At 41.0% G+C, this 27301-nt stretch overlaps 1 protein-coding gene and 1 long non-coding RNA gene across 10 annotated transcripts in view; one reads left to right on the plus strand and one right to left on the minus strand.

The window, feature by feature from the left end:
• Positions 1 to 27301, plus strand: part of KCNIP1 (potassium voltage-gated channel interacting protein 1) — a 546638-nt gene that overhangs the window by 173308 nt on the left and 346029 nt on the right. Inside the window, exon 1 of one of the 9 annotated variants that reach the window (XM_053376537.1) lies at positions 12105 to 12190. The exons of the other annotated variants lie outside the window; for them this stretch is intronic. The gene's annotated coding sequence lies outside the window, so the exon portion shown is untranslated. Of the gene's footprint in view, positions 1 to 12104; positions 12191 to 27301 lie in introns of those variants that run through there. 9 annotated transcript variants of the gene reach the window in all.
• Positions 1 to 27301, minus strand: part of LOC128407761 (uncharacterized) — a 67473-nt gene that overhangs the window by 31835 nt on the left and 8337 nt on the right. The gene's annotated exons all lie outside the window — the stretch shown is intronic.

Here is a 27301-nt window from a genome sequence, read left to right on the forward strand (position 1 = left end):
TGTTTGCCAGCAAATCTGCTTCGAAGGGGAAGGCCAGGTTTATTGTTGACTCTGCGGCCACGCGCCATCTCACCAAAGACCGCCATCTGTTCATCTCCTTCACACCTCAAGATGGAGAGGTCCAGCTGGCTGATGGAAGGACTTTGCAAGCTACAGGAGTTGGGACTGTGAAACTTGAAAGTCTGCATACTACGATTAGTAATGTTCTTTTTGTTCCAGGAGCTGTGGACAATTTGATAAGTGTACCACAGCTGACTGGGCGTGGTTTTGAGGTATCCTTCAAGAAGACTATCTGTGTCATCAGAAAAGGCAAAGAGGACATGTGGCATGCAAAGTTGATGGATGGTTTGTTCTGTCTAACTTATGATGACAATGGTGTTGCTATGTCTAATGCTGATACTTGTTGTGTTGCACAAACTAACAAGGTTCTTCATGCAGGTTGCATTCATGATGCACATCGAAGGTTTTGTCACCTCTCTTGGCAAGCGCTAGCCAAGATGCCTGGGTTGGTTGAAGGTTTGGACATCAAACCTTGCAAATTTCACATGAAATGTGTATCTTGTGCAGAGAACAAGGTGAAGGTTGCTCCAAAAGGCAAGGAGTCTAGCAGGCAGGCTTCCAAACCCTACCAGCTAGTTCACGCAGACCTGGTAGGCCCTCTAGCGCCCTCTTTGGGAGGAGCAAGGTACTTCATGGTTCTAATTGATTCTTTTTCCAGGTACATTCATGTGTTTATGCTCGAGCACAAATCGCAAGCATTTCCTAGGTTCAAGGCATTCTGTGCTTGGTTGGAGAATGCTCACGGTAAACGTATTGGTTGTCTGTTTACTGATCGAGGCGGGGAATTCACTTCTCAGCAGTTTGAAGCTTTCCTGACTGAGAAGGGAATCCAGCATGACTTGTCAACGCCTAGATCGCCATGGATGAATGGGCTTGCGGAGAGAGCAAATCAAACGTTGCTGCAAGGGATAAAAACCTTGTTGCATGATGCCAACCTCCCTGAGAAGTTTTGGGGGGAGGCTCTCTCGAATTTTGTTTACAGTTTTAATCGCAGACTGTCATCACCTATTGGCTGCACTCCCTATGAGAAGATGTTTGGTAAGAAACCTAATGTCAAACACTTGAGAATCTTTGGTTCTGACATGTGGGTACACACCCCACAAAGCAACAAGCTTGGGAAGCGTGGGGCACATGGTTTGTTCATGGGGTACGAAAAAGGTGCATACAGGGTATGGATGACTAACTCTAAATCCATAAAGTTCACAAGGAGTGTTGAGTACAATCCTAAGTGGGGGGAAAATGTGGGAATTTTCCAGAGTTACCCAGAGGAGGATGAAGGTGATGTGAAGAAAGCAGATCATGCTGAGAAAGCTGAGGAAACTGAGGATGAGGATGATGATGATGATGATCAGAGTTCGGATTCCAGTTCAGTGGGCGGCGCTGCTGCTGCTGTCAGTGACAGTGATGACACAGCAGACTACAAGAGCGCAAAGGCCTCAGTCAGACCATCTGATGAGTCTGACAATGAACTGGAAGAACCACTGTTCACCATTGGTCACTTTTCTCCGAAGAAGGAGGAGATGAGTCCAGAAGACTTGCGTCTGGTTCGCAGGTCTGAAAGGGCGACCAAAGGCAAACCTCCAAAGAGATTTGCTGATGAGTTTGCTAAGATGGCAACTGCTGTTCTTAGTAGCTCAGAGAAGGTGTGGGAACCTTCAAGCTTCAAAGAGGTCCAGGAGTTAACCTCTAAAGATGCTGAGCCTTGGCTTAATGCCATGAAGGCTGAAGTTGATTCCTTAAACAGGAACCAGACTTGGGAACTGGTACCGGTAGTCCCAGGAATGAGACTGGTTGGCAGCAAATGGGTCTTCAAGGCCAAGACAGACCAGAATGGCAAGGTTGTCAGACACAAAGCCAGATTGGTTGCCAGAGGTTTTTCACAGGTACCAGGGCAGGATTACCACGAGACCTACTCACCCACGGTCAAATATGAGAGCATTCGGCTGATGCTCAAGATCGCTGCGGAGGAGAAAATGCATGTTTCCCATCATGACATTAATACAGCTTTTTTGTACGGGATTCTGGGGGAGGAGCTGTACATGCTTCCACCTGACGGGATGCAGATACAGAAGGGAATGGTCTGTAAACTGCGGAAATCCTTGTATGGTCTCAAGCAGAGTGCCAGGTGTTGGAACACAAAACTCACTGAAACGTTGCTTTCTCTAGGTTTTCACCAGGGCAAAGCTGATCCATGTGTGTTTGTCAAGGAGGAGGGGCAAAACAAACTGTATTGTTTATGTTTTGTTGATGATCTTCTGATGTTTTGGAAGAATCAGGCTTTTTACCAAAGCACCCTAGCTCAGCTGAAGGAGCACTTTGACATGAAGGATCTTGGTGAGGTATCCAACTATCTTTCTCTGCAGGTGGAGAGGGACCAAGCAGGTAATTTTCTGGTACACCAAACACAGAAAATTACTGATGTATTAACCAGGTTGAATTTGGTTGATGCAAACCCAGCAGACACACCGATGGTGACAGGTTACCAGGTAGATAGTACTGCTGAAGCGTTTTCTGACACAACGCTGTACAGATGCATTCTAGGCAAGTTGAATTTCATTGCTAGATGTTCGAGACCTGACATTGCTGTAAGCACTAACCTGCTGAGCAGACATGCTAACAATCCTACTGTTCAGGATTGGAAAGCTCTGAAGCGCATAGCCCGGTATTTGAAAGGGACTATGCACTACAGGCTGAGGTTCACCAGTCAGAAGACTGGAGGTCTTGAAATCTTTGCAGATGCAAGTTTTGGAAGTGACACCACGGATGGTACAAGCACTTCTGGAGTATGCTACATGTACAATCACTGCCTGTTTGACTGGTTGTGCAAAAAGCAGACAACAGTTAGCCTAAGTTCCTGTGAAGCAGAACTCAATGCTCTGTCATTTTCACTCATGGATTGTGAATGGTTGATGCAACTGTTTAAGGACATTGGGGTTTCTGTGAAATGTCCTATACAAGTGTATCAAGACAATAGATCTTGTTTGGCTTTGCTGAACTCGGAGAGTTGCAAGCAAAGAACCAAGTACTTGCAGATTAAGCTACATCGTGCAAGAGAGTGTATTCAGAAAGGACTCATTCAGGTGTCCTACATGCCAGGAAATGAAATTCCTGCTGATCTGTTGTCTAAGGTTGTTAACAGAGAACAACTGAAGGTTTACGCACAAAGGTTGCAATTGGGTTGAACCACAGGTACTACAGGTTACACGGAAAGGGGGAGGATGTTAGGATATTTCCGTTCCACCTTAAAAGGGAGCAGGATGTTTGTATAACAGCCTGCGTAAGTTCCTGTCTCACAGGATGTTTATGTTGTAAGTTCGTTTCGTTTTTGCCTGTCTTGCCTGAGCAGTCGGAGGAGACGGTCATGATTTCTTTGTTCTGACCAATGCCTAATAAACTGTAAATATGCATGTTCTGCTCTCTGCTTGTGCAACTTCCTGCTGTGTCAATTCTGCTGATATAGTGTGCACTAAGCCTGAGGCTTAGTGTCGCTGAATTGCTGATATTGCCTGACTACGGGAGGTCGATGGATCGTCCGGCATCCGAGCTTGGGGGCCAAGATGGACTTCATCTCTCTGGCAGTATCCCAACAGTATGTTCCTGCATATCCATCTAGGCTCTCCTCCCCATCACAAATTAGAAATGTTTTGCAAGGCAGCAAAATGGTGTTGGAATTGTGGTGCTATGAGCAGTATTTCTCATGCATTTGCCTGTGTCAAATGTCAATACAAATGCAGAAGTCCACTACTCTTTGTTGGGGCATAGCTCAGCCGGTTAGAGCATGGTACTGATAATGCCAAGGTTGCAAGTTTGATCCTTGTATGAGACAGCTGCATGTTTCTGCATTGCAGAGGGTTGGAATTGAATGATCCTCAGAGTCCCTTCTAACTGTACAGTTCTATGATTCTATGATGTCTCTGAGTTTGAGCATCAGCTTTTTCAGGGATCAAAGAATCCCACATGCACATATATCATTTGAAAAATAAAATAAAGATGTCTGACACATCCCAAAGCCTTTCTACTGATGTCCAAGAGCATGGGGCAGCACACTGGAAAACTCCATAGAAATAAAGTAATGGATTTTCAATAGGTCATGCAGGCAACATTTTATAAGGGTACACTGTTGGTGTTACAATCTGTCTGCTCAACAAGAAATAAGGCTGTCCAAAAGTGATGGTTAATTATTTACAAAATATTAACAACAGCTAAACAGAAGTGCTTTATTGCACCATTTACCTCTGTAATTGCTGCTTTTCCCATCTGTCTAATACCATCTAGTGTACATGCAAACATGCACATTAATCTTACATTGATTGGCAGCTGGAGAGTAATAGTTGCATTTTTGCAAAGAGTACATCACTCTTCCTTTAGCCATTTCATTGACTGGATGGAATTGTAACCTGTTGTGAGGCTACCTGCTTTTACTCTGCGGTTTGAAACCTTTCTTTGCCTGTGCACAAACCAATAAATACCACATGTTGGCCCATGCTGTACACATTCAGCACAGGGAAAATACTTTTGGTTTTTATAATCCTCCCAATGTGCTTTAATGGTTAGAAAGGTTCTGCCTTCTCATCTGCTAGTCTTGATTCAAATGAGGCTGATTAACACAGAGTCTGTGTGGTATGCAGCCATTTAGCTAAATGTTTTATGTTGCCTGCTTGATGCTTTGAAAATGGAACAGCTGCTTATGTAAACGTGGCACAGATAATAAAGAATTTATGGCATTTGAGGCCACCAAGACAAAACATTTCTTCCTGCATTTCCCTGCTGTATTTTAAAGAGAGACGACTGCTGTTCCACCAAAACCAATGTCTTTAAAGAGCTCCAGATGTGTGGGATGTGGAAACTCATAGGCATTCCAGGGTTCAGCTGATTTGGTTGATTCTGGGTTGTTGTTTTTCTAAATGAAGAAATTTGAACAGACTGTTGCACACTGTGTTCAGTATAGTTGTTGTTTTTAATTTAAAGATGTGGGAGTGGCCTTGGAAGAGAGGACCCCAGGGAGAGCAGGGGGAGGAGCAGTCACAGTGGTTCAGGGTAGAGGGAGATATGTTATGGGAGCTGGGGCAGGTAGGGTAGGGGCACAACAGCACAGACAGCTAGTGTCTGTGCTGTGTGCCTGACCTTTCTCCAATCTGCTGGATTGCAGTGGTCCTATCAGCCAGCCCTCAGGTCTGCGGCTGCTGTTGCTGAATGCTAGGTTGATTCTGATTAAGATTTGATTATGGATGAGGAGGCCAATCTGATCTGCATCATTGAGACCTGGGTGGGTTTGGTCTCACCCAGCTGTGCCCATCTGAGGACCAATGTCCTCAGTGCAGGATCAGGACAGACTTGAGGGTTGGGGAGGGGGAGCTATTGTACTCTATAGGGATTCCACCTCTTCTCTAGGCTCTCTGTCCAGCTGAGCAGGGGATCTTGTGTTCTTGGCACTGTACAATTGAAATAGCTTAAGGATGTTGCTGGTTTATCACCAGTCTCGCTACCCAGCAGTCTCCCTACCTGAGCTGATGGAATGGGTCTCAGAGGTGGTTGTTTTCTGTTGTGGTTCCCTGTTTGTGGAATGTTTGCTCCAGAGACCTGGGCCTTCATTATATATCTTTAGGAAGCAGGTGAAAACAATTCTCTTCAAAAAGACATTTGGTTGATTAACATTCTATGCCTTTTTAAATGAGTTTATCGGGGGGGCATTATTGGTTTGTTTTTGTTTTGTTTTATTATGTATTTTGTGTTATCATTTTGTATTTTTCTGTTGTATTTTTCTGGGATCTTCAGATGAAGGACAGTATATAAATTTTAACAACAACAACAACCAGAAACCCCACTCTAAAATACTCCAATGAATGAGGGTACACCACTTTCTGAGAGAATGTTTCCTGTGTAAATTATTGCATGCCTATATGTACACGTACACACACACACACACACACACACTCCATGCTATGAGGGTTCTGGCCTAGCTTTTCCTCTGATGACATCATTTTATACGTAGGGATTATTTTTAGGCAATGGGTACCTTAATCCCCCACCCGAAAAGAACTTGGTAGTGAACACATCACAAAGTACTTTACTCGTAGGCTGATGTGCACTGCAGTGTAGGATATGTGAAGGATGTTGTCATTTAGAAGGTTCCATTTTCTTTTGAGACCATTCTAAGCACTCCTTAATTTTGAACATAGTGGGAAATGCTGTCTAAATACTATAAATAATTGCTATTGTTATTCTCATTTGGAAAAAAGACTACTGTTGTGGGTTTATTCCATCCCAGGAAACATGGTGGCAATAACTATCCATGAACTAGATACGCCTCACCTTTCAAACTGCAACCAGTTCAGCATTGTCATAAAGCAGAGTAATAATTTGGTATGCTGATTGTAGCACCAGCCTGTTAATTGTTAGCAGGCTGTCTAATAGTATTTTTGAAACTTGCCTTTTATTCAAGAAATGCTGCACCATCCTATGATTCTGTCCCCCAAGTATTTATATAAAGCTGCTTACACAAGATAACAGAACTATCATAATTGGACAGGAGAATTTTCTCTGTGTTGGGATTGTTAGTCACTAAGCAGTTTCCAAGAGTGAGTTGCATTGATTTTTTTCCTTTCCCATTCTTATTTTACCTTGCTTGTCAGTCAATAAGCACTTGTTTTGAGGGAATATGAGAGCAAGTGCAGTTAAGACTGGACAAATGGGCACTTGGTTAGTTTCCCAACAAAATGTTGATGTCTAATTCCATCCAGAGAGAGACGGCATTAGGAGAGAGCTGGTAAATGTAATGTCATATTGGGGAAGTTAAGGGTGCTATGGGACTGTGTAAATTTCTATTACACAATTTTGCTGGATCCTGCTCTGACAGTGGCCAACCAGATGCTTGTGGGAAACTGACAAGCAGGACCTGAGAATGACAGCAGCAGCCCCTCCTGCGGTTTCAGAATTACTGCCTCTGACCATGGAGGAAGAACATTGCCATTGTGTTTAGTTGTATTGCTGTTGCTTCTTGGCACTGTAGCAAAGAAGACAGGATATGAGCATGAAGAGTAATAATAACCAATGGAGGAATGTTTGTGCTTCAAGACACTTGCAATGTAAAAATGAAGCAACTTTTCTCCCAATTATGATTGCAATAAAGGGCTAATTACACCTAAGAGGCAAATGAACTTATTAATGTCCTGGTGCTTATTTTCCAATATAGAGAAGATTCAAGAGAGGGTGATTGAAAAGGGAGAGAAAAGCTGCTGGGGGGAAAATTAAAGTGGGGAAATGATGGGTGGGAAAGAGCTTAAGCACCTTCTTCCTACTGCTTCTCTGCTCAGTTGTTCCCTCCTAAAGCAGTATTTTCCTTGTTAAAGAGTTTTAGGCTTCTAATAAGCCTGTACATAGCCTCTAAATGGCAATAATATGCCCCCTAGTGTACTTCTACTTAGTGTACCCCTACTTAGAATTTCTAAGCTTTTGATCTTTCATCTCTGTGCACTTATGCACTTAATCATGCACTCAAGAGTAGGCTTTGCTTGCTTCGTTGCCATCTAATCCCTATGTTTAATCTCTGTGTATATTTTTCAGTATTCACTAAAGCCAAGCTTTGGTAGCTGATTCCTGTTGCTATCCTTCTCAATATACCGGTATCTTTCCTACAATGCATTTTCCAGCAATCACTGTTTTATTTCTTCTAGGAGACCCAGAAAATTGTGGTCTTTTTTGTTTCTTTTATTTTACCTTAGGAAGCTGAGCAGTTAGTATAGCTGCATATTCATCTTCATTGGTCTTGCTTTATCATTTTCCCTAAACAGCTCCCAAATAAAAGATTAATGAATATTAAGAGGAAATAAGGAATAACAATATTTGAAGGATGTTATTAGCCTTCATAAAAGACCAGAGCACCAAGCACTGTCATTCATGCTGCTGCTTCTGGGAAGCCCATCATAGAGCTCATTTGCAGAATCCTTTATAAATCTGGATTTTCTATTCAGTAAAATGTGGTGGGAGAAAGTATTGTGCTGATTTTTTAAAACCTGCAGAAAACTTTGCCAACACATTTTGGGGGGAGGTCATGCTGTACATGTGGAACTGAATTGTTGATGCTATACTATTTTGTGCAAGCTCAGATGCCTATTCTTCTTTTTTTTTACTTTAAATGGGCAAGTACTGCATGGTTATGAGAACTTCCTTCTCTTTGTCTACTAACCTAATTTACAGTGTATCCGGTTTAAGAATTGAGAGAAAATCACAGGTGATTTAAGACAGCCACAGGCCAAAAGGTCTAGACAGAACTAGACAGCCCCTGCCCACAGAATTACAATTTAATAAAGGCATCGCCAACCTGGTGCCCTCTAGATGTTGATGGACTATAAATCCTATCAGCCCTGATCATTGGACACACTGACACCACTTTGGCTTCTCTTGAACTAACAGATGCAAGCAAAAAAAGGGGGGAGGGTTTCACAATTGTCACTTGCCAATAAGCTAACCTATGGGATGCAGTGAACTTGATGCCTGGTTATTAATGGCTCAGTCCTAAACAAATTCATGCAGCATTCTTCTGAATAAATTACGACCCCACTATAAACATTATTCTGCAAACATAGCTGCTTCCTAGAGATAATCAACAGAAACCCATCATCTTCCTGATGTTGCCAATGTAGCATGTACCTTTCCTTCTAACAAAGGCTGGTATATTTAATTAATAATAATAATGATAATGATAATAATAATTAATATACAGTACGTATGCTGTTGTGTGTCATATGTTTTGCATACAGAAGGAGCCTGATTCAATGCCTGGCATTTCCAATTAAAAGAGTCAGGTAGCAGGAAAGGGGAAAGAGATCTTGAAGAGCTGCAGCTTGTCATAACAAATTAACTTTCCCCAACCTGGTGCCTTCCAGATGTTGCTATTAGTTTTAGCCAGCTGAAAGGATGAAGTAATAATAATCATTGAATTATTATTATTATTATTATTATTATTATTATTATTATTATTATTATTATTATTTATTACCCCACCCATCAGCCACTCTGGGCGGCTTCCAACACATATAAAAACATAATAAAACACCAAACATTAAAAACTCCATGATACAGGGCTGCCTTCAGAGGTCTTCTAAAAAATAATAATTATGGAGTAGAGTAGATAATAATGGAGTGGACTAATCTTACCTGAGTAAGATTAGTTTCCCCCCAATTATTCTACTAAAATGTGAAAAGGTAGCTTCTCAACTTTTTTAACCACCAGTAGACCTCATATGCAACCAATTTTCTACTGTCTCCTCCTCCCTAAACTCAGCAACACCAAACTTTATTATCAGAATCAGATAATAGATAAATTTGCATGCACTCCACTCAGAGAAAATATTTATTTTCTATTAAATTCACAGATTAATTCCATTATCTCTCCTCTACTACACTAAGCACTAAAACATGCATTTTATTAACAGATGATAAAGATCTGAGTGGAGCTCAACAGCACTAACTTTGCAATTTGTGTATTTTTCTACATATTGCACTTTTTTTGGTTCTGACTTTAATAGCCATTCTAACTTGGACAGGATATGAAACACAGGTAGGAACTAGTTAGGACTTAAGTGCAGGGAATGGAAGTATTTTGTCTGAAATCCTGCTCTGTGATAAATGGGAACCCGAGACACCATTTCTTCCTTCTTTTGGACAGCTCAAACAGCAGTTTTGAAAGTCCATGTTGAAATAAGCCAGATAACACTGCTCTCTGCTGTCCACATATTGCACTGAAGTGAGCAACCAATATTCCAAGGGCAGAATTAAAAGGAAATCATTGAACATGAATAGGAATAAACTTTAATTTGCTCAGTTATGAAAATAATGTGCATTTGGGGGAGAAACTTAGATGCATGTGCTCTTAAAATGTATGTACGGTGTATCTTAGGGACTGAGGACTAAATTTCACTGCAGCAAAAGTAATTAAATTTGGAAACAATTTTTTTCTGCATTTCTTGAAAAGCTTTATGACTGTTTATTCCTATAAATGTCTGGTTTGAGTTAGACGCTGAATGCAGTGCAAAAAATAAGTTCCACAGTAAACTACAAAAACACAAATATAAATACTATCAGAAAGATATGCTTAATACCCACAATATATCAGGGCAAAGACCCTTTTAGAGATATAGGTCCAAACCCTTTATAAGCCCTGCCTTATAGTCTGCCATTATAGCCACAGGAATAATAATAATAATAATAATAATAATAGTAATAATAATAATAATAATAATAGTAATAATTTTTATTTATACCCCGCCCTCCCCAGCCAAGGCCGGGCTCAGAGCGGCTTACAAGCAATAATAAAAACAAATTGAATGATTACAACTTAAAAACAAAATTAAAATACAACATTAAAATATGGAAACATTAAAATATTAAAATGTAGCCTCATCGCAGGAGGAGAAGGAAAGGAAAAAAGAAAGAGAGGGAGGGAGGGAATCAAATTGGCTCCAAGCCAAAGGCCAGGCGGAACAACTCTGTCTTACAGGCCCTGCGGAAAGAAATCAGATCCTGCAGGGCCCTGGTCTCATGAGGCAGAGCGTTCCACCAGGCCGGAGCCAGAGTTGAAAAGGCCCTGGCTCTGGTTGAAGCCAATCTAACTTCCTTAGGGCCCGGGACCACTAGGGTGTTGCTATTTATGGACCTTGAGGCTCTCCGTGGGGCATACCAGGAGAGGCGGTCCCATAGATACGAGTGTGGCTTTTCTCTGCCCAACCTTCCAGAGGCACAGAGTATATACAGACCTGCACTGGCTCCCGTGTCTTGGATGACCAAGGCACTGTTTTGCATGGATTTTCCCATGTTTAAATAAGAAACAAATACAGTGGTACCTTGGGTTACATACGCTTCAGGTTACATATGCTTCAGGTTACAGACCACTAACCCAGAAATAGTACCTCGGGTTAAGAACTTTGCTTCAGGATGAGAACAGAAATCGTGCTCCAGCAGCGTGGCGGCAGCGGGAGGCCCCATTAGCTAAAGTGGTGCTTCAGGTTAAGAACAGTTTCAGGTTAAGAACGGACCTTCGGAATGAATTAAGTTCTTAACCAGAGGAACCACTGTAAACCCAATCATGTGACTGTCTAGCTTTACCATTTTTGGGATTGCTTGCTTACTTGTTCTGGCACCTACATAGGCTATTCTGAGTCAAGGCCACTGTTCGGGTCAGCACTGTGCTGATTCCCCCGCCCCCCATGTGTGTGATTTTTAAAAACCAATTTCTGTCAAGTAATGAGAAAAAAGCTGCATTTCCTCCCAAAAGATAATAGAAAACAACAACTGTGCAATCTTCACAGTTCATGGTTTTGAAAGTGCGTATCTTGCTTTTAAGGTGACCAAGGGAGTGACTTTTCTAACAGTATGCAGATCATCTCACCCCTAATCTACGCACTGCAGCCTTCCCAAGTGCCTATGTTTCAGTTGAAGCCCAGGTGGACATGTGTGGAGGTGATTCCTTTGAGCTTTCTTGGATCAGGAAGTGTAGGCAGCCCAGAAAACTGTGGAGTATCAGAGGAAATGTTTACTCAGATGAAAACCATATACAGCACTCTCAGCCACCTCATAATAATAAGGTAAGCTCCAAAAACTGTACCAAACAATTCTGAATAAATTCTCAAATGCCCAAGAATGAGGCCGTAAAATAAAACCCTCTTTTGCTGAGGAGAAAACTAATGAGAGGATAGATTTCGAGTTATAGTGTACTACACTTTCAGTCTCTCTTGCTGAGACACTAATATTACAATAATATTGATTATTTGAAGAAGAGGCCGTGTTCAAATGACAGGAAGCAGAAAGGTCTGGCCTCATTACCTTTTTTGACCACTTGTTTTGAAAAGGTGTGGGGAGTTGGCTGAAACAGGGGAAAGTCTGGATAGGGTTTGGGGCTTTCATTAGGTGCTCTTCCATTTGTGCAGGGCCCCTGCACACAAACACTTTTTTCACTAACCCCTAGCGATTCACTGGCTGCTATCCCTTTCCTCACTTTGAGCTGTGCTTTGCAGTATCCCCACCCCCACCCTTAGGGGATTTTCAGTGTTGAATGCCTGATTGCTTTTGGAAGGTCCAACAGTCACACACAACAGATCAAGAAACATACCAGAAGGAGGAGCAGCTCTGCTTGGTTAGTAAGTGTACTTATTTATTTTTGTGTGTTTATTTTGGGCCTTGGTGCAAAAAAAGCATATTGTTTCCCTTTAACATTTGTCTAGAGGTGATTTTTGTTCAGACAAAGGAAATTCTTATGCTGTCTGCAGGGAGTCTTGGTGAAGAAGGGGCAGAAGGCCCAATTTTTTGCGGGGGGGGGTGGGGGTGGGCAGTTCTGAACCAAGTCAAATTGTTCTAGCTTTGGGACTGCAGTTCAGCCATGTTCCTTAGCTCTGTTTTGGGACTACTTGGCTCCTTTAGCCAAGTTGAGTGCCTCTGGGTGACATTCCTTTTGGATTTATGCACAGCTGCTGGACCGGTGGAGCTTGTTTGCATTAGGACTCATTTGGCCACATTAATTTCTGTATTTTGTTTTCGAAAGAAATAACTGTTGCCCAAAAATAGCATAAAATAGAGTTTATGACCATCATTTGCGAAGCCAATCCTGATATAGTGATACCTTGGTTCTCAAACGCCTTGGTACTCAAACAACTCAGAACCCAAACACTGCAAACCTGGAAGTAAGTGTTCCGGTTTGCAAACTTTTTTCGGAAGCCGAACATGCTCCATTTTGAGTGCCACGCTTCTGTTTTGAGTGTTACGCTGAGGTCTGTCTTTTTTTGCGATTTATTTTGTGTTTTTGTAGCTCTTTTGTTTTTGTTTTTGTGACTTTGTGGAACCCAGTTCAGCTACTGATTGATTGTGTGACTGCAGTACATTGTTTATTGCTTTCATTTTATGGATCAATGGTCTCGTTAGATAGTAAAATTCATGTTAAATTGCTGTTTTAGGGGTTGTTCTTAAACGTCTGGAATGGATTAATCCATTTTATATTACTTTCCATAGGAAAGTGCGCCTTGGTTTTGGAACGCTTTGGTTTTGGAATGGGCTTCCGGAACGGATTAAGTTTGAAAACCAAGGTACCACTGTATACTGGGAGGTGGTTTCAGGTCCACTCCATTGATTGATGTTTCATTTTCTAGCTGCACTGCGGAAAGTTCTTCATAGATCAGTCAATTACAGGGAAGCATCTTCTAATGTCAAGGCTCCCTAGAATATTTGGCCTTTGTGTATCTTTTTCTTCAAAAGCCGTTTACTCATACCTTTTTTTTTTAGAACCCTAAACAAAAGACGAGTCTATAAAAGGAGTGTGCTTACTCAAAATGCCACTGGGAGTATGCAGTACTGTTCACAATTCCTGGTAAATTGCTTTGTATATCTGAGCTGACCGATACCACCAGCATACAGCAGAGTGCAGTACAGTCCATATGTAGAACATGATGCTTTCATGGTCTTTTCCTAGAATTTGCAACACAGTAGTTAAATCACCTGCAGAATTTCTGGAAAGAACGTACTAAAAGCGAAATGCTGCAATTGCTTTTAGATAAATGATACTTGGGTCAGAAATATTAATGTTCTCGGTCTGCATTTTTCTTGCATGCAGCATTATAGCCCAAACTATTAAAAATTCAAAACTAGCATTTGTTTGTTTGCCTGTTTCACTGCAGTAAAATGCCAAATTAACTGCTTCAGGGGAGGAAAGATGCTGCTTCACCAGTCATCTGTACTTAATTTCTTAAATGGAAACTGGAGGGCTGAAAATTACTAGAATTTATTACCTGTAGTTTAGAAATCTGTCACCCTATTTGCAAATTTGCAGGGGGTGACTAGTGGGAGGCGGGCTGTAGCTCAGTTGTTTTATGCATGCTTTGCTAAAGGAACCAGGGAATTTTTATTTATTTAAAACATTTATCTCCACTTTTGAAACCTAGGAGAAGGTCCACCAGTTGGTACAGACAATGCTGAACTGGCTGGAGCTACCATACAGAGTTATTCTCCATTACATTTGAGGCTGCTGTGGATCCAGGAGAAGTCTGTTCTAAATACTGGATGTTGTTATTTGTCCCAGATATAGGAAAGCATTCACATTAATTTGCTTTCTTTTTACTGTTTTGGAAATAAAATGTAATGACATTCCTATAAAAACTGTGTATGCCCATGTGATAGCGAAGTGTTAAAAATTGTTTTACCCATGAAATTATTTGTCCCTTGACTTTTTCCTTCCCAGGAAGGTCTTTAAATTAGTATACAGCTCTCCTGGTCATGGATACACAATCTCACATATACACAATCCCATGGAACTACATCAGTTGCAAAATTAGTATTCAAAGCTGTAAAGATCTGTAAGCAACTTCTACTGAACATTTAAGAAGTTCAGGTAGATTTCAATATGTGATTGTGGAAAAGAGGTGTGAGAGCAGGAATAAACTCTAGAATGGCTGTCTGAGATCTTGCAGGAGCCCTTGTGTGTGACCTTAGGATATGGAAAACAAGGTGGGGGCTTAAAAAGCTCTTTCTGCAGTGGGAAAGTATCATCAGAAAGAGATTTTAAGCCCCTGCCTTGCTTTCCATGCTCTGGGAAGGTCACAAGAGTCTTGCAGAGGCCTTGCATGACCTTCCCAAAGCCCGGTAAATAAGGCAGGAGGCTTAAAAAGCTCTCTGCCTTGATGGGGAGAGCAAGGCCTACTCAGTGTCGGCTTCAGACTCATAGGGATGGTTGTGTAGTGCCATTCCAGGGCCTGTTCTGCCTTTGCACAATTTTGCTTATACACATGATAGCCAGGAACATAACCTCACATAAGGTGACATTTACCTGTAAGGTTTTTATTTGGAAACATGCATAAGACTAAAGGTTCAATCCCTGGTTTCTCCAGGTAGGAGTGAAAAATAATTCTGAATGTTACCAATCAGTTTAGCCATTACTGAGCTAGATAGACCAATGTTTCCAGTGGATATTCTTTTCCCTTCATTGGACCGTTTTCTTTGAGGGGGGCAGAATTTGAAGGTTTATGGAATACAGTGGTACCTCGGGTTACATACGCTTCAGGTTACATACGCTTCAGGTTACAGACTCCGCTAACCCAGAAATATTACCTTGGGTTAAGAACTTTGCTTCAGGATGAGAACAGAAACCGTGCAGCGGCAGCAGGAGGCCCCATTAGCTAAAGTGGTGATTCAGGTTAAGAACAAACTTCCAGAATGAATTAAGTTCTTAACCCGAGGTACCACTGTATTAATAATTTTGAACTAAATGAAATGGCATGCTAGTAATTTGAATTTTCATATCCTTGGAGTTTTAAGTTTTGTCTCAAAATGGTACAGAATGAAAATTTGAAGGAAAGGCAACCCATCACAATGGGAGGTGGTGCAAAGTATATTTCTTTTACTTAAGTTTGCTAGTGAGTTTAGCTGTCTAGCCCTTTGGCTGCGATAGCTGTAAAATTAAATGATACAATTAACATAAAATGTGACTGTGCCTCTTCTCCTTAACTGCTTAGTGCTTTCCATGAATATACTTAGTGGAATACTAGGCCTTTGAATTTTTCCAGATATTAATGACTTCATTTCTCAGAGAAATCTCTAGTCAAATGGTTTTTAATTTTCTTTTGAAGTGAAGACATTGGGAAGTATGTGGAAACACCTGAATGTGCCTGCATTATGTTAATCTAAGGTGTTCCTAAGATTTTTCATTTTAAAAAGCATATGGTGTGGTGAAGAGACTTCAGGATTAGTTATTTTAGGTACTAGAATTTGAAAAGGTCCTTTGGTTCCCTTTCAGTACCAGACCTTGAAAATAGCTGGTTTGTGAAAAATGTTTTGTCCAAAGCAATTATTGAGTTGTTCTCAGTGCTTCTCAAGTTGAGTTAAATGTTCTTCTACTGACCTTAATGCAGTACGATGGGAACATTGTCACAGACTGTGTCCTACTTTGCAGAAGACAGCTGTAAAAAGCTGCCTTCTGTTTGAAGTTGTCCTCTATTTACTTGGCTATCTGATCCAAGTCCAGTTTAAATGTAGGGATCCTTAAGAAGAGAGTGTGGAGTCATTGGGTTTGCCCATCCACACTGAGCACCTGAAGCAGATGGGGAAAGCTAAAGGTTGTTTCGCACAGTCTTCCCTGCTATGGTGAAATGTATTGGCTTTCTAGTCATATAGTAATTATTTCAGAACTGAAATATATGTGCACATGTTTGTGTGCTCTGTTGAAATAGAGATAGTCAGAAGGGGACATGATGTAAATTGTATATGTTGGATACAACTATAAATATTTTAGGATTTCACCGGGTGCATGAAAGTGTACACATGAAGGGAGGGAAACAGGATACTGCCAACAACAGCAGCAACATCAATAAAATCATTTGCCAATATGGAATTTTCAGTTAATGAAAAGCAGGTCTTAATGTGAGTGTTGAAAGGGAGCATTAATTTATACTTAGGGTGAGCTAGTGGGAAGAGATCAGTCTTGTGTATCTGTTAAACAGATAGTAAAAAACATCAGCCTAACACCACTTAAGATAAAGCTGTGTGCAGGGATCTGGAGTTACTCTTCAGTAAATATTAATAAATGGGTAATGACATTTTAAATAGCAAAAGCCTGGCAGATACACCTGAACAGGCTAAGCAATACAACATTTATATTAGATATGCACCAAAGCAACCTCCTGTTCAGATTGTAAAACAAATAGGAAAGTGAAATGATTTATAGCTTTATCTGTCAAGTCTTAAGAAAGATGAATCAGCACTTTTTCTGTTCTGAGAATTGTTTTGGTCACAGCAGAGATTGTTGGGTAGTTCTTTTCATTTGATTGAAATATTTTGTTGGCATTTAGTATTTTAATGTATCCTCTTGATCAGGCATAGGCAAACTCGGCCTTCCGGATGTTTTGAGGCTACAACTCCCATCATCCCTGACCACTGGTCCTGTTAGCTAGGGATGATGGGAGTTGTAATCCCAAAGCATCTGGAGGGCTCAGTTTGCCTATGCCTGCTCTTGATTTTAATGTTTGCTTTTTAATTTTTATATATTGTTGTCTTGCCAAAGTCAAGGGTTGTTTTGGATTCATAGACAGATAACCACACTGGTAGAGAGAAGTTCAGTGATTTTATTAAGTAGCAAGCCAAATATAACTGGAAAATCACTGAAGGGTCTTCATGCAAGATAACATAAGAGAGCCTACTTCCCCAATCAGTCGTCAGATGCTCCAGAAAAAGACAGCAGTTATACCCCAACAGGCCAACGTGTAGCACCAGACTGCTCTGGGCCTGTGCAAGGGCTCAAAGCTTAACTCTGAATCTGGGAGATTTATATTATATTTATATACACTAACCTCTTTGTGGCTATGTAGGGTTGCCACCCATCCCTCAAAATACACAACAGACCCATTTTGGGGGCACAGAGTCGCCTGTCCCATTTGGCGCCCAATTTTTTTAGTCATAAAAATAAAAATTGGCATTTGTGCGCTCACCCAAACTTTCTTGTCTCGCAATTGTATTGATGTTATTGATGTTATATGTTATTGTATTTGATAGTGTTTTGTTTTGATAGATATATATATTCCTGATCATACCTTTATGCATCTCCCATTTACGGCTTTCTCAGAGAAAAATCTTAATGATTAGTGTTGGTTTCATGAAATGTAGATTTCCTGAAGGATAAAGCCAAGATTCCTTCAAAGGCTCATCTGTATTTTGTGCAACCACTTGCTGGCTGTTTCTGATCCCATGCCTGAGGGAACAGAGTATTGCTCAGGGGGAGAGAAGATTTCTTGAAACGGAAAGGCTGTGCTAGAGATAACAACTCAGAGGAAGAAGACAGAATATCAGCTTGATTTCCCAGAAGACAAAAACACTGGAAATCTGAAAGGCCTTTGATATTATTGGTGAAATGGCACTGAATCTACCAAGTGAAGGCTGGAACAAATATTCCACCCTACCCCCATATTGTAAACAGAACAGATAGTGAACAGGGAGAGTGGAATCCTATAGATTTACTTGAAAGTAAAATAGCACTATTAGAGCCATTGAAAAGAATTGCCAAAAGTGTAGTTGAAATTGCACAAGTTAGAGGGCTTGTTATGTCTTGGACTTCCAAGGGATGCAATCCAGCTCCTTGGAAGACATTGTGTGCACAGTGGAAATATATCCCAAAGTCTACTTCGTGTCATCATGCTGGGGTTTCCCTTGTGTGGGGCAGTTGGCTGAGTTGGAAACAGTTTGTGGGTGTCTGGTGTGCTTCTCCCCACAGAAAGTGAATGTGTACACTCCAATCTACTATAATGACACAGATGACTCTGAGGGAGCACTTTATTTTCACATAGTGCTTCTTACATTGCCATGCATAGCAGCTCTTCACCACTTCTCTTTTCCAACACTGTCTCCTCCCACTACAGACGAACATAAGGAGAGGGATCCTTGGACCAGAGAAAGTGGAGAAATGACCAAGTGGTTAGGAGAAAGTAATGAACCTCCAGGAATGGTTGCTTACCATATAAGAAGGAAAAGCCATTAAAAATAATAATAAGGCAAAGCTCTATTCACACTCCTCTTTCTTGTAGAATTAAGTTGCATAAATTATAGCAATAGATTAACATTTTGACCTTCATGTTATATCTTTGTAATTAGCAAGGCACACAGGTTTTTAGCAGTGCTATTCTTTCCTTTAATGTGTGTGCTTTGATTTTCACGGTCAGGATTAAAATGGTGTTGGGGAATGTTAATGATTTTGGGACCAGGTAGGGCGTGCTGTTAATATTGGATGCCTATAATTTTTTAAAGTTTATTTTAATGTTCCCTTAAGAGAGGGCAGGTTAATCATTCCAAATATATAATAAATTAATTTATAGCACATATGTGTGTAAAAAAAGAGTAAAGCTTCTTCATTACAGTTTACAAGGGTCTAGCACAGAAAAAGACAGCTTCCAGCATCAGTCAAACTTACCTTGCCCTCTGCTTGATCTATTTTTCCCTATCCTAGGATGATGTGGCATCCATTTGTCCCTATGGCAACAGAGCTCACTCTTTAAGATGCAGATGATGGGAACTTAGTTTATGCAATTGTCTTGACAAAGGGGCTGATTTGACATGTTTAGCAAGTTTCCTCATATTCTAACCTCACATATGCAGGATCACAGGTTTAGAAGGGATCCACAGGTATCAACCAGACTGATCTCCCCTGTCAATCCTATAACAATACATTCAACCAATATTCAATGAATAATTGAAATAGCCTAGCTCTTAAACCATGTATGCAGTGTCAGCTGAAATAGTATGTATTGGAATAGTCTAGTTGAAGCCAGGAACATGGTGATTATTTGAAAACATATTTTCAAGGACATTCTTTCACTTACTTTTTCCACCTGAATTCCTCCTGCGTATGATTCGGTTCCTCACTAATTTAATTTCTGTTTAAACCAAAAGGAAGATGAGTTTATATGGCCTGAAGCAAATATCAATAGCTTTTATGAGAGGAGATCTGGAAACCCAGTATCTTTTATAGGAAATAAGACTTGTTGGACAGGCAAGATCTGGGGAAATAGCTAATAGAAGTTTTGCGCTTGAATGATTCCTTGTGGTTTTACTGTTTAATGCCTATTTAAAAGTCTATTGTGTGACTAAGGTTCCATTTGGCTTTGAAACTGTGGATGTTCCTCAGTCTCTGGCACTTTTAATGTTTGCCTTTTATTTATTTCTGTTAGAAAGCCTCACATGCCTCTGAATACACAATCTGGATTTAGGTTTCCTTTCCCTGCAGTACAAATGAAACTCTTCAAAGAACATGCTAAATATTGCTGTAAGCAGAAGATGTATTTTAACCAGCCTTAACAATAACAGCGTTAAACAAGAGCCAGGAATCATTTTAAACCCTGATTTTATATTGGTGGTTTTTTTATATTGATTGCTGTTAGGGCATAATAATGACCAGTAAAGATGCTGAATTGCTTTCTTGATGTGGACTGATTTTTGCATAATTAAATATATTTCCCTTTTTCTTTTTGAAGAAGTACAGTGAATGAGGTTGTTGATCTGCGAGCGCATACCAAAGACATGAATCATTTCCACTAGATAAAAAATGTTGGCAGCTCTTACGAATCCAAGAATAAGCACACCAAGATGACCAAAGGAATGAGGAAAAGGAGAATTGGCTACTCAAAAAAGTATAAGCAATGCAAGATCAGAATCTGTCTATTATTAGGTGATCACATTTGAATGGGTGAGATTGCTATTTCAGAGGTTGGGCAGGGCAACCTAGGACCCCAAGACCCTAATAAAGGGTAGGAGCCCTGGATACTTGCCCAAAATATTGGGGGGGGGGGAGACAGCTGATCCTCAAAATACCCAACTTCTGGCATTTGTGTGTGTGTGTGTGTGTGCTAGATATGGGTCACATCTGGGAGGCAGGAGTTGGAAACGTTGGACAGGGTGTAAGTGAGTGGGAGCCATTAGAAAGAGAGAAGGAAGCTCAAAATAATCTTTAAAGGGGGATAGTGTTTCCCCATGCCAAACTCCTATTCAGTGAAGCTGTCATCTGCACGTGCAACAGCTGTCTCAAATGTCCACATCTCAGCTCAGCTACAACTTATGTTTTCAAATAATATGGAAGCTTGTTTGAGAGAAAACATAGTATTTTTCAGGGAACTGCAGTATACATGTGATATGTGGCTAGTGGTGGACCTACATTTTTGGGGCCCTCAAGCTTTAACTGTCATGGGGATCACTTTGCAATCGGCAACAAGCTTTGGGTAACCACTGTTACCTTCTTCAGTTGGGTTGTTCTGTAACAGATCATAACACCTTTACAACATTTGTGCTACTGACTCTCAAACTTTGGGATTGTTGAAATATATACAACAAAAAAGTAATTCATTTGAGTGTGAACTAAAGTAGCTTCAGGGATCCCTCCGGGATTAGGGGCCCTGACGCTTCAGCTCCATTAGTTTCATATAAGATCTGCCCCTGATTGTGACATATGCCATGTACACTCTGCTTCAAACAGCAGTGGTGGGAGTGCACTGGAGCAGGAGCAAATGGTCATGTGTATACAATCTGAATGTATTATTTTGAAAGTTTTATGCCACCCCCAATCTCTGCTGAGTGATACCAAGATTCCAGGTGGATTCCAGGTGCTCACCCAGGGTTGTGTTTTTGTTGGGAAAACCAAGGCACAGTGGAGGCTATTGTCTTTTAAGAAATATGGTTTATTGTACACATGTCTACACCTGGAGTCTTCAGTGGAGGGACTATAGAACAATATACAGTGGTACCTCAGGTTAAGAACTTAATTCGTTCTGGAGGTCCGTTCTTAACCTGAAACTGTTCTTAACCTGAGGTACCATTTTATCTAATGGGGCCTCCCACTGCCACCATGCCACCACTGCATGATTTCTGTTCTCACCCTGAAGCAAAGTTCTTAACGCAAGGTACTATTTCTGGGTTAGCGGAGTCTTTAACCTGAAGCGTCTGTAACCTGAAGCGTCTGTAACCCAAGGTACCACTGTGTCCCAAGAGTGTCTCTCATTGTCCCTCTCATAGCTTCAGCAAGCTTGGGTCCAAAGCAGTCAGTCATGGCTCCCCATCTCTTGGTGCAGCCTCCTCCAGCCAGCGCCAAGATGGTTCTCCCTTCTTCCTCTTTCTTGTTCCCAGAACACCTTTAGAGTTCAAAAAGGACAACTTTTCCTGTGACATCATGCCCCCTGTCACCTTGGCAACCTGCCAATCTTCAGAGCCAGGGAGGAGGACAGTTCTTTTGCATTGCAAATGGCCCTTAATGGCTCAGTATTTCATTCTGCATTGTTTCTTAATGGCTCTCCACTTAGCTCACCCTGCCTGGCTGGTTTGCATAAGCCAACCCTGGAATTTCTTGTCTGGCACAGTTCTGCAGCTTGTATTTCCCCCTCATATCCCAAATATTTTCTAAATACTAGTTTTTATTAATTTCTACCATTTTCTAACACTCTGGAACCCTCGATCTATGTCACTATGGAAGGAGAAGGGAGGCAGGATCATGATGATGGGCTCCAACCCTAACCTCAGCACAGTCATTGGCTTGTCCATGTACATAGGAATCCTGAAAAAACCTGATTCATGGCTCAGTGGTCAAAGTCTGTGCAAGTGCAACTTGTATATGCATAGGAACTGTGAAGGAGAGTTGGTTGATGGGCACACCCACCTCCACACATTTAGCACACCCAGTTGCTCATGTGAACAGGGATAATAGTTTCCATAGTTTTACTATGGATGGTGTCTTTGGGTAGGAAGAGATGGTCTGATATACTTTCATTTTGAATGCTGTGTGTGGCCACCTCATATGTTGGCCTTTTTCATCACACATATTTCTTCTTCTGTTGATGTTAATGAAGGGGTTGCAAGGAAGATACTATGCATGTACATGAATCATATATTCCATTCCACTTCTAAATTAATATTTTTCTTTTTCAGCTTCTCAGTTTGCTTACTTATTTAATAGCCACAGTAAGAAGAAAAAAGTATTTTCAGACACACTTCAATTAATGCCTTTAACTTGAGGCTTCACAGAGGAAAGCTTTACTGAAAACCAGCAGATATGGTTGACTTGTAAGCATTCTCAGAAGCCTAATTAACAGCTGCACAGCAAAATGCATAGGTAACCAATCAAGTAGAATAAACATCTCATAATATGAGGCTTGTTTTGTAATCAGCACATGTGCTATTTTGCCCCTGTCGTCCTTCCTCACAAGTCTTCATTATTTTTCTTTACCCTTTCCACCTACATAATACATTTTATCCAGTAATTGTTGCCCATTTTAAAGATAAAATGCATTAAATTGTCAGTTATATGATTCTTATTCCCCCAAAGGAGTGATTTGTTGACCTTAAGTAGGATGTGGCTCCGCTCTTAATTCTTAGATGGTGTACGTATGAATACTTCATATTCCCCCCTTTTTTGATATGCTAACTTACACAAAGCTCATTTAACAGCTTCACTTCAGGTTTCTTAGAACATGTAACAATCTCTATAACTATGTCCTTGGGGACTTCAAATCACTGGATGGATATGAGCTTTAAAGATAAAAAGAAAAGCAAGAAGAGCCTGCAGGTAGAGGTAGTGTGGAAACCCACAGAAATGAATGACCTTGCTGCACCAGCTTTGAGCACATTTTAATAGGCAGTCTGCTCTCAATAGATGTTTGCATAAAACTGCCTTGCTTTTCTTTGAGAGAGATTTTTAATTTGCTGTGCTGGGAAATATAGCCAGTTAACCACGCCTGGTACTTTAGATTTCTGCAGTACCATATTTATATACTGTTTACATGATGCCTGGAGGCGGTTGGAGGATGGATGGTGGCTAACAGATTGAGGCTGAATCCCAACAAGACAGAAGTACTGTTTTGGGGGGACAGGGGGCAGGTGGGTGTGGGGGACTCCCTGGTCCTGAATGGGGCAACTGTGCCCCTGGAGGAGCAGGTGCGCAGCCTGGGAGTCGTTTTGGAGGCGCAGGTCAATTCTGTGTCCAGGGCAGCTGTCTAACAGCTCCATCTGGTACGCAGGCTGAGACCTTACCTGCCCGCGGACTGTCTCACCAGAGTGGTGCATGCTCTGGTTATCTCCCACTTGGACTACTGCAATGCGCTCTATGTGGGGCTACCTTTGAAAGTGACCTGGAAACTTCAACTAATCCAGAATGCGGCAGCTAGACTGGTGACTGAGAGTGGCCACCGAAACCATATAACACCGGTCCTGAAAGACCTATATTTGCTCCCAGTATGTTTCCGAGCATATTTCAAAGTGTTGGTGCTGACCTTTAAAGCCCTAAATGGCCTCAGCCCAGTATACCTGAAGGAGCGTCTCCACCCCCATCGTTCAGCCCAGACACTAAGGTCCAGGTCTGAGGGCCTTCTGACGGTTCCCTCACTGCAAGAAGTGAGGTTACAGGGAACCAGGCAGAAGGCCTTTTTGGTAGTGGCGCCCGCCCTGTGGAACGCCATCCCATCAGATGTCAAGGAAATACTGTAAACAACTATCCAACTTTTAGAAGACATCTGAAGGCAGCCTTGTTTAGGGAACTTTTTAATGTTTGAAGTTTTATTCTGTTTTTAATGTTCTGTTGAAAGCTGCCCAGATGGGTGGGGTAGAAATTATTATTATTATTATTATTATTATTATTATTATTATTATTATTGACTTTTTGATAAGTTGGTTGTTCTTTATAATTCATACTTCAGGGCTTTTCCTTCACACATTTGCCTGTGTTAGAAGAATTTGTTGTCTTTTTGGCATGTGAAGTCTGCATGGTCATGCTATCAAATGTTAAATACATGCACAGTTAGAGGAAATTGTGCTTGCTGGCTGAATGATCGTGAAATGGATATACTTCATTATTTGTGGAAATACAGTTTTACTTATAGCTGGATTAACATATGAAATATGTATTATTTTAAAACAAGTGTTTGAACTTGTATTAGTCAGGGCTCCAGAGAAAATGGTTTGTGACTGCAGACTAGAAATAATTTAAATGACATGCATGGTTCAGATAAGCAGCTATAACCCAATGCTTTCACAGAAGAGGAATGATCAGGTTGTTGGAGTGACTCCACTATAAGAAAGCATTGAAACTTTTAGGAATGTTTAGTTTGTGGGGGAAAGTCAAGCAAGGGGGAATGATAGAGATGTATAACATTATGCATTGTGTGCCCATTCTACAGATAGGAAACAGCCAAGCCTTTGAGATGATGAGAAATCTCTCTCCCTCTCTCTCTCTCTCTCTCTCTCTCTCTCTCTCTCTGTCTCTCTCTCTCTCTCTCTCTCTCCCCCTCTCCCCCTCTCTCTCATGCACACAAGTGAGACTTGTTCAACCACACAGAGCACACATAATCATTTTATTCTTGCATAAACAGAGATATGGATTGTACTAGCCTGATGCTCCCAGAGGTGAATTTTTTCCTGTCCAGTTCCCTTTCAACTTTTTGTTCCTGTCCAGTTCCCTTTCAACTGCTCCCTGTGCTGCCTAACAGAGATTTCACTCTGCCCACACTTCTAGCTGTCAGCCCCGGCTCTACCTGGCTGTTGCTTCTGAAGCCCAGGCATGAGAGCAGCTTTGCTGAGTGGGATAGGGCTGCAGTCCAAGGAGGAGAGTATGCTGATTGCACCTAGGGTGGGTGGAAATGCTGTTTTGTGCATGCTGCTTCCTCCTCTTCTTTGTGCGGCACTGCCAGGCATGTCTGCTTCTTCAAGCCATTTCACCCAATGTTAAACTCCTAAGCAAAAAGTTGGGATGATGGTTGTGATTACTGTACTGCTATTATTTAAAAATATTTAGTTATGACTCACATATTTGTGGCTACTGTAGATAGCATTCTGAAAACATGGAGAAAGGAGTCAATTTATTCAGGTAAATGAGCCTGGAAGAATTTTAAAGAAAGTTGCAGATTCCAAGTGAAAATGTAGTTACCATTGCTGATTTTAAAATGAACATTGTTAAAAACGGCATCGTTATTATTGAAGATGATTTCCATAGTAAGCACTACTTTTTAAAAACTGAGGTATTCCTATTCTTTCTTTCTTACAGTTATCTATACTGTCTGAGACCAATTGTTAAAAGGAAGTTCCAGATAAATTCACAGAATTTTGAAAAATGGAAAGCATTTCTATTTTGGGCAAAATAAAACCAGACAGGCATGCTGTAACTTTGAAATGCTAAGTAGTTTGAAAAAGTGTTTGAATAGCACATTTCTGTCCAGTTCAGCACATCAATTGGGTATAATAAAGCTAGTGCCTATAATCATATATCCTGAGCTCCCATCCTGTTTCAGGGCTATAATAATACCTACATTACAATTTAAAGCCATGGACTCCTGTTTCCAGATGATCCCAATTCACCACTCTGCCTTACAGTTCATAATGCTATTAAGTATTCTGGTTACGGTTCCTGCATCTTCAAATTGTATCAGACATAAAATGTATCAGGCACTTTCAAGATGGGGCAGGTGGGGCAGTGTTGATTTCCTGCCTTGCATACCTTTATCTTCAGAAACCAAGCTGCAATCTTGTGGACATAAAATGGTGAAATGGTAAGAGCTCTAGGCCTTGCAGCCTAAACACTGCTGCTGATGTGAAGGATTGGAAATAAATCAGGAAAAATAGGTCCCCACTCTATACCCCCATTTTTTCCGAGGCCTTCACATTTCTACCAATACTCCTGAAACGTCAACTTTCTGACTGAGAACAGCATCTCATATAAAAACAACCATGATAGATCAGATAAGGGCCCGTCTAATCCATGGGTAGGCCAACTAAGGCTTGGGGGCCGGATCCGGTCTAATCTCCTTCTAAATCGAGCCTGCAGATGGTCCAGGAATCAGCGTATTTTTACATGAGTAGAATGTGTGCTTTTATTTAAAATGCATCTCTGGGTTAATTGTGGGGCATAGGAATTTGTTCATTTTTTTCTTCAAAATATAGTCCGCCCCCCACAAAGTCTGAGGGACAGTGGACTGGCCCCCTGCTGAAAATGTTTGCTGACCCCTGGTCTTAACAGTATCATGTTTATTTCTTTCTTGTTTTAAATAATAATATTTTATTATTTGTCCATATTGAAAGTTACATTTGTTACGCAACAATTATATTCCAGTTCAACAAAACTAGTAAGTTCCCACTCAGCCCCCAACATTGATATTTATAATCCAAATTATATATAATTGCATTTTAAGGTTTCTTAATGTATTCTGCTATTTTCTCACTTCAAACCATAATCAGTATCATGTGTCCCGTAGCAGTTAGCGAGATGCTTTTGAGCAACCCATAGCAGGGCCACAGGCCTCTACTTTTTCCTTTCCTAAATGGAGGTTCCATTTAGCTCTCATGCTGATATAATAACAATTATTATTATTATTATTATTATTATTATTATTATTAAAAGTTAAAGAAATTCATGGAGAATTAAGTCTATCTGTATAGACTTAGGTTAGTGCCTATATCGATGCTGTTAAAGCATTTGCCTGAGCATGCACTGTCTTAAACATTGGACAGGGACCACCATTGTCCCTGGGCATGCAGGAACCACATCAGACCTCTGCACAGTCTGTAGAGGGTTTATAAATGTGTTCAGCAGAACATACTTAGAAACCTCTGTGTAACCAGGAATCCTGTTTAGCGAGGTTTCCGACTGGGGAAGAGATGTGTAAGTGTGTTCCACTCCTTAAATCTGTGCACCAATCACCAAATCAGGTGTGTAGGGAGCCTACACACCTGAGAATGTTGGGGGCCCTTCCCCCTG

The sequence above is a fragment of the Podarcis raffonei genome, chromosome 2 (assembly GCF_027172205.1).
Source record: "Podarcis raffonei isolate rPodRaf1 chromosome 2, rPodRaf1.pri, whole genome shotgun sequence".
Taxonomy (NCBI): Eukaryota; Metazoa; Chordata; class Lepidosauria; order Squamata; family Lacertidae; genus Podarcis; species Podarcis raffonei.